The following is a 10,000-nucleotide window of genomic DNA, read 5'->3' on the forward strand; positions in this document are numbered from 1 at the left end:
ACCGGTCCCGGGTAGACCTGTCCTCCCCGCCGACCCGGTCCCGGGTAGACGTGGTGGCCGGCCGGGACGCGGGGTGGGGGGGGCGCTGTCGTCCAGACCCGTCGGCCAGACCCGTCCCCGTCCCCGTCCCCGTCCCCGTCCCCGTCCCCGTCCCGTTCCCGCCCCCCCCGCCACCCCCTTCCGCGGCACCAACCCCCCCCCGCAAGCAACGGGAAGGGGCGCAGCTTTCTATCAGCTCGGCTGAAACGCCCGAAGGCGGGGCGGCGTCTGTGTTTCAAAAGCGGAAAAAAAATAAAAAAGCAACAAAAACCAAAAAATTCCCGCCGCCCCGCCCCACCCACCCCCCCCCCCCCACCTCCCCCCGTGCAGGCACCCCTGCAAACGGGCCTCCGGCACGGCAGCCCGGCCGCCGCACCCCCACCCGCAAGCCCCCCCCCCCACCGCCGCCCCGGCCGAGAGCGCACAAGCAGCCCCTGCCGCCGCCCCCCCCCACCCCCCCCCCGGTGCGGGCACCCCTGCATACGGGCCTCCGGCACGGCCGCTCCGCTGCCCCCCCCCACCCCGCCACCCCCCCACCGCCGCACCGGCCGAGAGCGCACAAGCAGCCCCTGCCGCCGCCCCCCCCCCCCCCCCCCCGACTCAAACCTCAATCTTCTCGGAAAAGAGGCCCCGTCCCCAGCCTACCTCAGCGCAAGGCTCCCCGCCTGCTCCTCGACCCCGTCTCTCAGTCTCTGTCTCCCCCTTCTGCCGCGGGGAAGCGCCCGCCCCTTGCCGGCGGGTGGGCGGGGCGGGCCGGCTCGGGTTCCGGTTGCTAAGCAGCAGGGTGGCACTCGTTGACCCCGGGCGCCGCTCCGTCTGCCGATGGGCGGGCCGGTGCTGGCTCTCAAGAACTTTTTGTAACTGTTTCCCTGCTCTGCTTTGGTTTTGTTTTTTTTTCTCGCCCACCGTCAGAACCGATGCAGAGTAAGAAAGCCTTCAGCGAGACAGTCCGGCCAAGCTTAGCGCCTTCCACTAGATACGGCGAAGTCTCGGAAACGGGGGGTGGCGAGGGGAATTTCAGGCGCGCGCCGCCTCCCCCCTCCTGCACCACCCCCCCCCGCAAGCGACGGGAAGGGGCGCCGCTTTCCATCAGCTCGGCTGAAACGCCCGAGGACGGGGCGGCGTCTCTGTTTCAAAAGCGGAAAAAGAAATAAAAAAGCAACAAAAACCAAAAAATTCCCGCCGCCCCCCCCAACCCACCCCCGTGCAGGCACCCCTGCAAACGGGCCTCCGGCAGGGCCGGCCTGCCGCCCCCAGCCACCCCCCGCAACCCCCCCCACCGCCGCCCCGGCTGAGAGATCACAGGCAGCCCGCCGCCGGCCCTTCCCACCCCGTGCAGGCACCCCTGCATACGGGCCTCCGGCAGGGCCGGCCTGCCGACCCCAGCCACCCCCCGCAAGCCCCCCCCACCGCCGCCCCGGCTGAGAGAGCACAGGCAGCCCGCCGCAGGCCCACCCACCCCGTGCAGGCACCCCTGCATACGGGCCTCCGGCAGGGCCGGCCTGCCGCCCCCAGCCACCCCCCGCAAGCCCCCCCACCGCCGCCCCGACTGAGACAGCACAGGCAGCCCGCCGCCGGCCCTTCCCACCCCGTGCAGGCACCCCTGCATACGGGCCTCCGGCAGGGCCGGCCTGCCGCCCCCAGCCACCCCCCGCAACCCCCCCCACCGCCGCCCCGGCTGAGAGATCACAGGCAGCCCGCCGCCGGCCCTTCCCACCCCGTGCAGGCACCCCTGCATACGGGCCTCCGGCAGGGCCGGCCTGCCGACCCCAGCCACCCCCCGCAAGCCCCCCCCACCGCCGCCCCGGCTCAGAGAGCACAGGCAGCCCGCCGCAGGCCCACCCACCCCGTGCAGGCACCCCCGCATACGGGCCTCCGGCAGGGCCGGCCTGCCGACCCCAGCCACCCCCCGCAAGCCCCCCCACCGCCGCCCCGGCTGAGAGAGCACAGGCAGCCCGCCGCCGGCCCTTCCCACCCCGTGCAGGCACCCCTGCATACGGGCCTCCGGCAGGGCCGGCCTGCCGCCCCCAGCCACCCGCCACAGGCCCCTCCACCGCCGCCCCGGCTGAGACAGCACAGGCAGCCCGCCGCCGGCCCTTCCCACCCCGTGCAGGCACCCCTGCATACGGGCCTCCGGCAGGGCCGGCCTGCCGCCCCCAGCCACACCCCACAAGCCCCCCCACCGCCGCCCCGGCTGAGACAGCACAGGCAGCCCGCCGCCGGCCCTTCCCACCCCGTGCAGGCACCCCTGCATACGGGCCTCCGGCAGGGCCGGCCTGCCGACCCCAGCCACCCCCCGCAAGCCCCCCCACCGCCGCCCCGGCTGAGAGAGTACAGGCAGCCCGCCGCCGGCCCTTCCCACCCCGTGCAGGCACCCCTGCATACGGGCCTCCGGCAGGGCCGGCCTGCCGCCCCCAGCCACCCGCCACAGGCCCCCCCCACCGCCGCCCCGGCTGAGACAGCACAGGCAGCCCGCCGCCGGCCCTTCCCACCCCGTGCAGGCACCCCTGCATACGGGCCTCCGGCAGGGCCGGCCTGCCGCCCACAGCCACCCCCCGCAACCCCCCCCACCGCCGCCCCGGCTCAGAGAGCACAGGCAGCCCGCCGCAGGCCCACCCACCCCGTGCAGGCACCCCTGCATACGGGCCTCCGGCAGGGCCGGCCTGCCGCCCCCAGCCACCCCCCGCAAGCCCCCCCCACCGCCGCCCCGGCTCAGAGAGCACAGGCAGCCCGCCGCAGGCCCACCCACCCCGTGCAGGCACCCCTGCATACGGGCCTCCGGCAGGGCCGGCCTGCCGACCCCAGCCACCCCCCGCAAGCCCCCCCACCGCCGCCCCGGCTGAGAGATCACAGGCAGCCCGCCGCCGGCCCTTCCCACCCCGTGCAGGCACCCCTGCATACGGGCCTCCGGCAGGGCCGGCCTGCCGCCCCCAGCCACACCCCACAAGCCCCCCCACCGCCGCCCCGGCTGAGACAGCACAGGCAGCCCGCCGCCGGCCCTTCCCACCCCGTGCAGGCACCCCTGCATACGGGCCTCCGGCAGGGCCGGCCTGCCGACCCCAGCCACCCCCCGCAAGCCCCCCCACCGCCGCCCCGGCTGAGAGAGCACAGGCAGCCCGCCGCCGGCCCTTCCCACCCCGTGCAGGCACCCCTGCATACGGGCCTCCGGCAGGGCCGGCCTGCCGCCCCCAGCCACCCGCCACAGGCCCCCCCACCGCCGCCCCGGCTGAGACAGCACAGGCAGCCCGCCGCCGGCCCTTCCCACCCCGTGCAGGCACCCCTGCATACGGGCCTCCGGCAGGGCCGGCCTGCCGCCCACAGCCACCCCCCGCAACCCCCCCCACCGCCGCCCCGGCTCAGAGAGCACAGGCAGCCCGCCGCAGGCCCACCCACCCCGTGCAGGCACCCCTGCATACGGGCCTCCGGCAGGGCCGGCCTGCCGCCCCCAGCCACCCCCCGCAAGCCCCCCCCACCGCCGCCCCGGCTCAGAGAGCACAGGCAGCCCGCCGCAGGCCCACCCACCCCGTGCAGGCACCCCTGCATACGGGCCTCCGGCAGGGCCGGCCTGCCGACCCCAGCCACCCCCCGCAAGCCCCCCCACCGCCGCCCCGGCTGAGAGATCACAGGCAGCCCGCCGCCGGCCCTTCCCACCCCGTGCAGGCACCCCTGCATACGGGCCTCCGGCAGGGCCGGCCTGCCGACCCCAGCCACCCCCCGCAAGCCCCCCCCACCGCCGCCCCGGCTCAGAGAGCACAGGCAGCCCGCCGCAGGCCCACCCACCCCGTGCAGGCACCCCTGCATACGGGCCTCCGGCAGGGCCGGCCTGCCGACCCCAGCCACCCCCCGCAAGCCCCCCCACCGCCGCCCCGACTGAGACAGCACAGGCAGCCCGCCGCCGGCCCTTCCCACCCCGTGCAGGCACCCCTGCATACGGGCCTCCGGCAGGGCCGGCCTGCCGCCCCCAGCCACCCCCCGCAACCCCCCCCACCGCCGCCCCGGCTGAGAGATCACAGGCAGCCCGCCGCCGGCCCTTCCCACCCCGTGCAGGCACCCCTGCATACGGGCCTCCGGCAGGGCCGGCCTGCCGACCCCAGCCACCCCCCGCAAGCCCCCCCCACCGCCGCCCCGGCTCAGAGAGCACAGGCAGCCCGCCGCAGGCCCACCCACCCCGTGCAGGCACCCCTGCATACGGGCCTCCGGCAGGGCCGGCCTGCCGCCCCCAGCCACCCCCCGCAAGCCCCCCCACCGCCGCCTCGGCTGAGAGAGCACAGGCACCCCGCCGCCGGCCCTTCCTACCCCGTGCAGGCACCCCTGCATACGGGCCTCCGGCCGGGCCGGCCTGCCGCCCCCAGCCACCCCCCACAAGCCCCCCCACCGCCGCCCCGGCTCAGAGAGCACAGGCAGCCCGCCGCAGGCCCACCCACCCCGTGCAGGCACCCCTGCATACGGGCCTCCGGCAGGGCCGGCCTGCCGACCCCAGCCACCCCCCGCAAGCCCCCCCACCGCCGCCCCGACTGAGACAGCACAGGCAGCCCGCCGCCGGCCCTTCCCACCCCGTGCAGGCACCCCTGCATACGGGCCTCCGGCAGGGCCGGCCTGCCGCCCCCAGCCACCCCCCGCAACCCCCCCCACCGCCGCCCCAGGTGAGAGAGCACAGGCAGCCCGCCGCCGGCCCTTCCCACCCCGTGCAGGCACCCCTGCATACGGGCCTCCGGCAGGGCCGGCCTGCCGACCCCAGCCACCCCCCACAAGCCCCCCCACCGCCGCCCCGGCTGAGACAGCACAGGCAGCCCGCCGCCGGCCCTTCCCACCCCGTGCAGGCACCCCTGCATACGGGCCTCCGGCAGGGCCGGCCTGCCGACCCCAGCCACCCCCCGCAAGCCCCCCCACCGCCGCCCCGGCTGAGAGAGCACAGGCAGCCCGCCGCCGGCCCTTCCCACCCCGTGCAGGCACCCCTGCATACGGGCCTCCGGCAGGGCCGGCCTGCCGCCCCCAGCCACCCGCCACAGGCCCCTCCACCGCCGCCCCGGCTGAGACAGCACAGGCAGCCCGCCGCCGGCCCTTCCCACCCCGTGCAGGCACCCCTGCATACGGGCCTCCGGCAGGGCCGGCCTGCCGCCCACAGCCACCCCCCGCAACCCCCCCCACCGCCGCCCCGGCTGAGAGAGCACAGGCAGCCCGCCGCCGGCCCTTCCCACCCCGTGCAGGCACCCCTGCATACGGGCCTCCGGCAGGGCCGGCCTGCCGACCCCAGCCACCCCCCGCAAGCCCCCCCCACCGCCGCCCCGGCTCAGAGAGCACAGGCAGCCCGCCGCAGGCCCACCCACCCCGTGCAGGCACCCCTGCATACGGGCCTCCGGCAGGGCCGGCCTGCCGACCCCAGCCACCCCCCGCAAGCCCCCCCACCGCCGCCCCGACTGAGACAGCACAGGCAGCCCGCCGCCGGCCCTTCCCACCCCGTGCAGGCACCCCTGCATACGGGCCTCCGGCAGGGCCGGCCTGCCGCCCCCAGCCACCCCCCGCAACCCCCCCCACCGCCGCCATGGCTGAGACAGCACAGGCAGCCCGCCGCCGGCCCTTCCCACCCCGTGCAGGCACCCCTGCATACGGGCCTCCGGCAGGGCCGGCCTGCCGCCCCCAGCCACCCCCCGCAAGCCCCCCCACCGCCGCCCCGGCTGAGACAGCACAGGCAGCCCGCCGCCGGCCCTTCCCACCCCGTGCAGGCACCCCTGCATACGGGCCTCCGGCAGGGCCGGCCTGCCGCCCCCAGCCACCCCTCCGCAAGCCCCCCCACCGCCGCCCCGGCTGAGACAGCACAGGCAGCCCGCCGCCGGCCCTTCCCACCCCGTGCAGGCACCCCTGCATACGGGCCTCCGGCAGGGCCGGCCTGCCGCCCCCAGCCACCCGCCGCAGGCCCCCCCACCGCCGCCCCGGCTGAGACAGCACAGGCAGCCCGCCGCTGCCCCTTCCCACCCCGTGCAGGCACCCCTGCATACGGGCCTCCGGCAGGGCCGGCCTGCCGCCCCCAGCCACCCCCCGCAAGCCCCCCCACCGCCGCCTCGGCTGAGAGAGCACAGGCACCCCGCCGCCGGCCCTTCCTACCCCGTGCAGGCACCCCTGCATACGGGCCTCCGGCCGGGCCGGCCTGCCGCCCCCAGCCACCCCCCACAAGCCCCCCCACCGCCGCCCCGGCTGAGACAGCACAGGCAGCCCGCCGCCGCCCCTTCCCACCCCGTGCAGGCACCCCTGCATACGGGCCTCCGGCAGGACCGGCCTGCCGCCCCCAGACAACCCCCGCAAGCCCCCCCACCGCCGCCCCGGCTGAGAGAGCACAGGCACCCCGCCGCCGCCCCTTCCCACCCCGTGCAGGCACCCCTGCATACGGGCCTCCGGCAGGGCCGGCCTGCCGACCCCAGCCACCCCCCGCAAGCCCCCCCACCGCCGCCCCGGCTGAGAGAGCACAGGCAGCCCGCCGCCGGCCCTTCCCACCCCGTGCAGGCACCCCTGCATACGGGCCTCCAGCACGGGCGACCCGCTCTGTCCGCAGGGAGGACAGGTCTACCCCTTCTGCCGGCAGGGAGGCCAGGTCTACCCCTTCTGCCGGCAGGGATGCCAGGTCTACCCGTTTTACCGGCAGGGAGGCCAGGTCTACCCCTTCTGCCGGCAGGGAGGCCAGGTCTACCCGTTTTACCGGCAGGGATGCCAGGTCTACCCGTTCTAGCGGCAGGGAGGCCAGGTCTACCCATATTGCCGGCAGGGAGACCAGGTCTACCCATTTACCGGCAGGGAGACCAGGTCTACCCGTTCTGGCGGCAGGGAGAACAGGTCTACCCTTTTTGCCGGCAGGGAGACCAGGTCTACCCGTTTTGCCGGCAGGGAGAACAGGTCTACCCGTTCTGGCTGCAGGGAGACCAGGTCTACCCGTTTTGCCGGCAGGGATAACAGGTCTACCCGATTTACCTGCAGGGAGACCAGGTCTACCCATTTACCGGCAGGGAGACCAGGTCTACCCGTTTTGCCGGCAGGGATGCCAGGTCTACCCGTTCTGGCGGCAGGGAGAACAGGTCTACCCGTTTTACCTGCAGGGAGAACAGGTCTACCCGTTTTACCGGCAGGGAGACCAGGTCTACCCGTTTTGCCGGCAGGGATGCCAGGTCTACCCGTTTTACCTGCAGGGATGCCAGGTCTACCCGTTTTACCGGCAGGGAGGCCAGGTCTACCCGTTCTGCCGGCAGGGAGGCCAGGTCTACCCGTTCTAGCGGCAGGGAGACCAGGTCTACCCATTTACCGGCAGGGAGACCAGGTCTACCCGTTTTGCCGGCAGGGATGCCAGGTCTACCCGTTTTGCCGGCAGGGATAACAGGTCTACCCGTTTTACCTGCAGGGAGGCCAGGTCTACCCGTTTTACCGGCAGGGAGACCAGGTCTACCCGTTTTGCCGGCAGGGATGCCAGGTCTACCCGTTCTGGCGGCAGGGAGACCAGGTCTACCCGTTCTGCCGGCAGGGATGCCAGGTCTACCCGTTTTACCTGCACGGAGACCAGGTCTACCCGTTTTACCGGCAGGGAGGCCAGGTCTACCCGTTCTGGCGGCAGGGAGAACAGGTCTACCCTTTTTGCCGGCAGGGAGACCAGGTCTACCCGTTTTGCCGGCAGGGATGCCAGGTCTACCCGTTCTGGCGTCAGGGAGAACAGGTCTACCCGTTTTACCGGCAGGGAGAACAGGTCTACCCGTTTTACCGGCAGGGAGACCAGGTCTACCCGTTTTGCCGGCAGGGATGCCAGGTCTACCCGTTTTACCTGCAGGGATGCCAGGTCTACCCGTTTTACCGGCAGGGAGGCCAGGTCTACCCGTTCTGCCGGCAGGGAGGCCAGGTCTACCCGTTCTAGCGGCAGGGAGACCAGGTCTACCCATTTACCGGCAGGGAGACCAGGTCTACCCGTTTTGCCGGCAGGGATGCCAGGTCTACCCGTTTTGCCGGCAGGGATAACAGGTCTACCCGTTTTACCTGCAGGGAGGCCTGGTCTACCCGTTTTACCGGCAGGGAGACCAGGTCTACCCGTTCTGCCGGCAGGGATGCCAGGTCTACCCGTTTTACCTGCACGGAGACCAGGTCTACCCGTTTTACCGGCAGGGAGGCCAGGTCTACCCGTTCTGGCGGCAGGGAGAACAGGTCTACCCTTTTTGCCGGCAGGGAGACCAGGTCTACCCGTTTTGCCGGCAGGGATGCCAGGTCTACCCGTTCTGGCTGCAGGGAGACCAGGTCTACCCGTTTTGCCAGCAGGGATAACAGGTCTACCCGTTTTACCTGCAGGGAGACCAGGTCTACCCGTTTTACCGGCAGGGAGACCAGGTCTACCCGTTTTGCCGGCAGGGATGCCAGGTCTACCCGTTCTGCCGGCAGGGAGGCCAGGTCTACCCGTTTTACCGGCAGGGAGGCCAGGTCTACCCGTTTTACCTGCAGGGAGAACAGGTCTACCCGTTTTACCGGCAGGGAGACCAGGTCTACCCGTTTTGCCGGCAGGGATGCCAGGTCTACCCGTTGTGGCGGCAGGGAGGCCAGGTCTACCCGTTCTGCCGGCAGGGAGGCCAGGTCTACCCGTTTTACCTGCAGGGAGGCCAGGTCTACCCGTTTTGGCGGCAGGGAGACCAGGTCTACCCGTTTTGCCGGCAGGGATGCCAGGTCTACCCGCTTCCGGCAGGGATGCCAGGTCTACCCGGTTCCAGGCAGGGAGGCCTCGTCTACCCGTTCTGCCGGCAGGGAGGCCAGGTCTACCCGTTTTACCGGCAGGGATGCCAGGTCTACCCGCTTCCGGCAGGGATGCCAGGTCTACCCGGTTCCAGGCAGGGAGGCCTCGTCTACCCGTTCTGCCGGCAGGGAGGCCAGGTCTACCCGTTTTACCGGCAGGGATGCCAGGTCTACCCGCTTCCGGCAGGGATGCCAGGTCTACCCGGTTCCAGGCAGGGAGGCCTCGTCTACCCGTTCTGCCGGCAGGGAGGCCAGGTCTACCCGTTTTACCGTCCGCCGGGTCCGGTGTGCCCGATGTGGCCGCCGGAGCTGCCGGCGGAAAGGGATGCCTCGTCTACCTCGCTCCGGCGGGACTTTGGCTCCACCGCGGTTCTGGCAGGTAGACGTCTTGCCCGGTTCTTCTTCGGAGCTGCCGAAGGGGTCGCTGCTTTGCGCTGCCTCCAGTTACGTCATGGTAAGAGTCGGCGGCGCTCGCGCGCCTCCCCGCTGGGGGAAGACGGTTCTCTTCGAGCCCGCCGGGGCCGGGGACCTCGCTGTCCGTATACTAGGGCAGAGGGCTGGCGCTCGCGGACCAGCGCCATCGAACCGCTGCAGCTACTCGCGGTTCAGCCGGCAGACTCGGGCGTTGCACGGCGGCCATGGCCGTGGCCGTTCTGCCTCCTACCTATCGCGCACGGCGCTTCCGACTGCCAGAAGCCGCGCGAAGCCGCTGCTTGCCCGCAGGCTCCGGTGGCCGTTGCCGACTGGAGCGAGGGCTCCAAGAGGGGTTTCTCCAGAGCCGGGCCGAGACAGGCGGCGGTCGCCGGCACTCGAACGCTTGTCACCCGCGGCTCAGCCGGCAGACTCGGGCGTTGCCCGGCGGCCCTGGCCGTGGCCGTTCTGCCTCCTACCTGTCGCGCACGGCGCTTCCGACTGCCAGAAGCCGTGCGAAGCCGCTGCTTGCCCGCAGGCTCCGGTGGCCGTTGCCGACTGGAGCGAGGGCTCCAAGAGGGGTTTCTCCAGGGCCGGGCCGAGACCGGCGGCGGTCGCCGGCACTCGAACGCTTGTCACCCGCGGCTCAGCCGGCAGACTCGGGCGTTGCCCGGCGGCCCTGGCCGTGGCCGTTCTGCCTCCTACCTATCGCGCACGGCGCTTCCGACTGCCAGAAGCCGCGCGAAGCCGCTGCTTGCCCGCAGGCTCCGGTGGCCGTTGCCGACTGGAGCGAGGGCTCCAA

The sequence above is a fragment of the Opisthocomus hoazin genome, unplaced genomic scaffold (genome assembly GCF_030867145.1).
Source record: "Opisthocomus hoazin isolate bOpiHoa1 unplaced genomic scaffold, bOpiHoa1.hap1 HAP1_SCAFFOLD_84, whole genome shotgun sequence".
Classification (NCBI taxonomy): Eukaryota; Metazoa; Chordata; class Aves; order Opisthocomiformes; family Opisthocomidae; genus Opisthocomus; species Opisthocomus hoazin.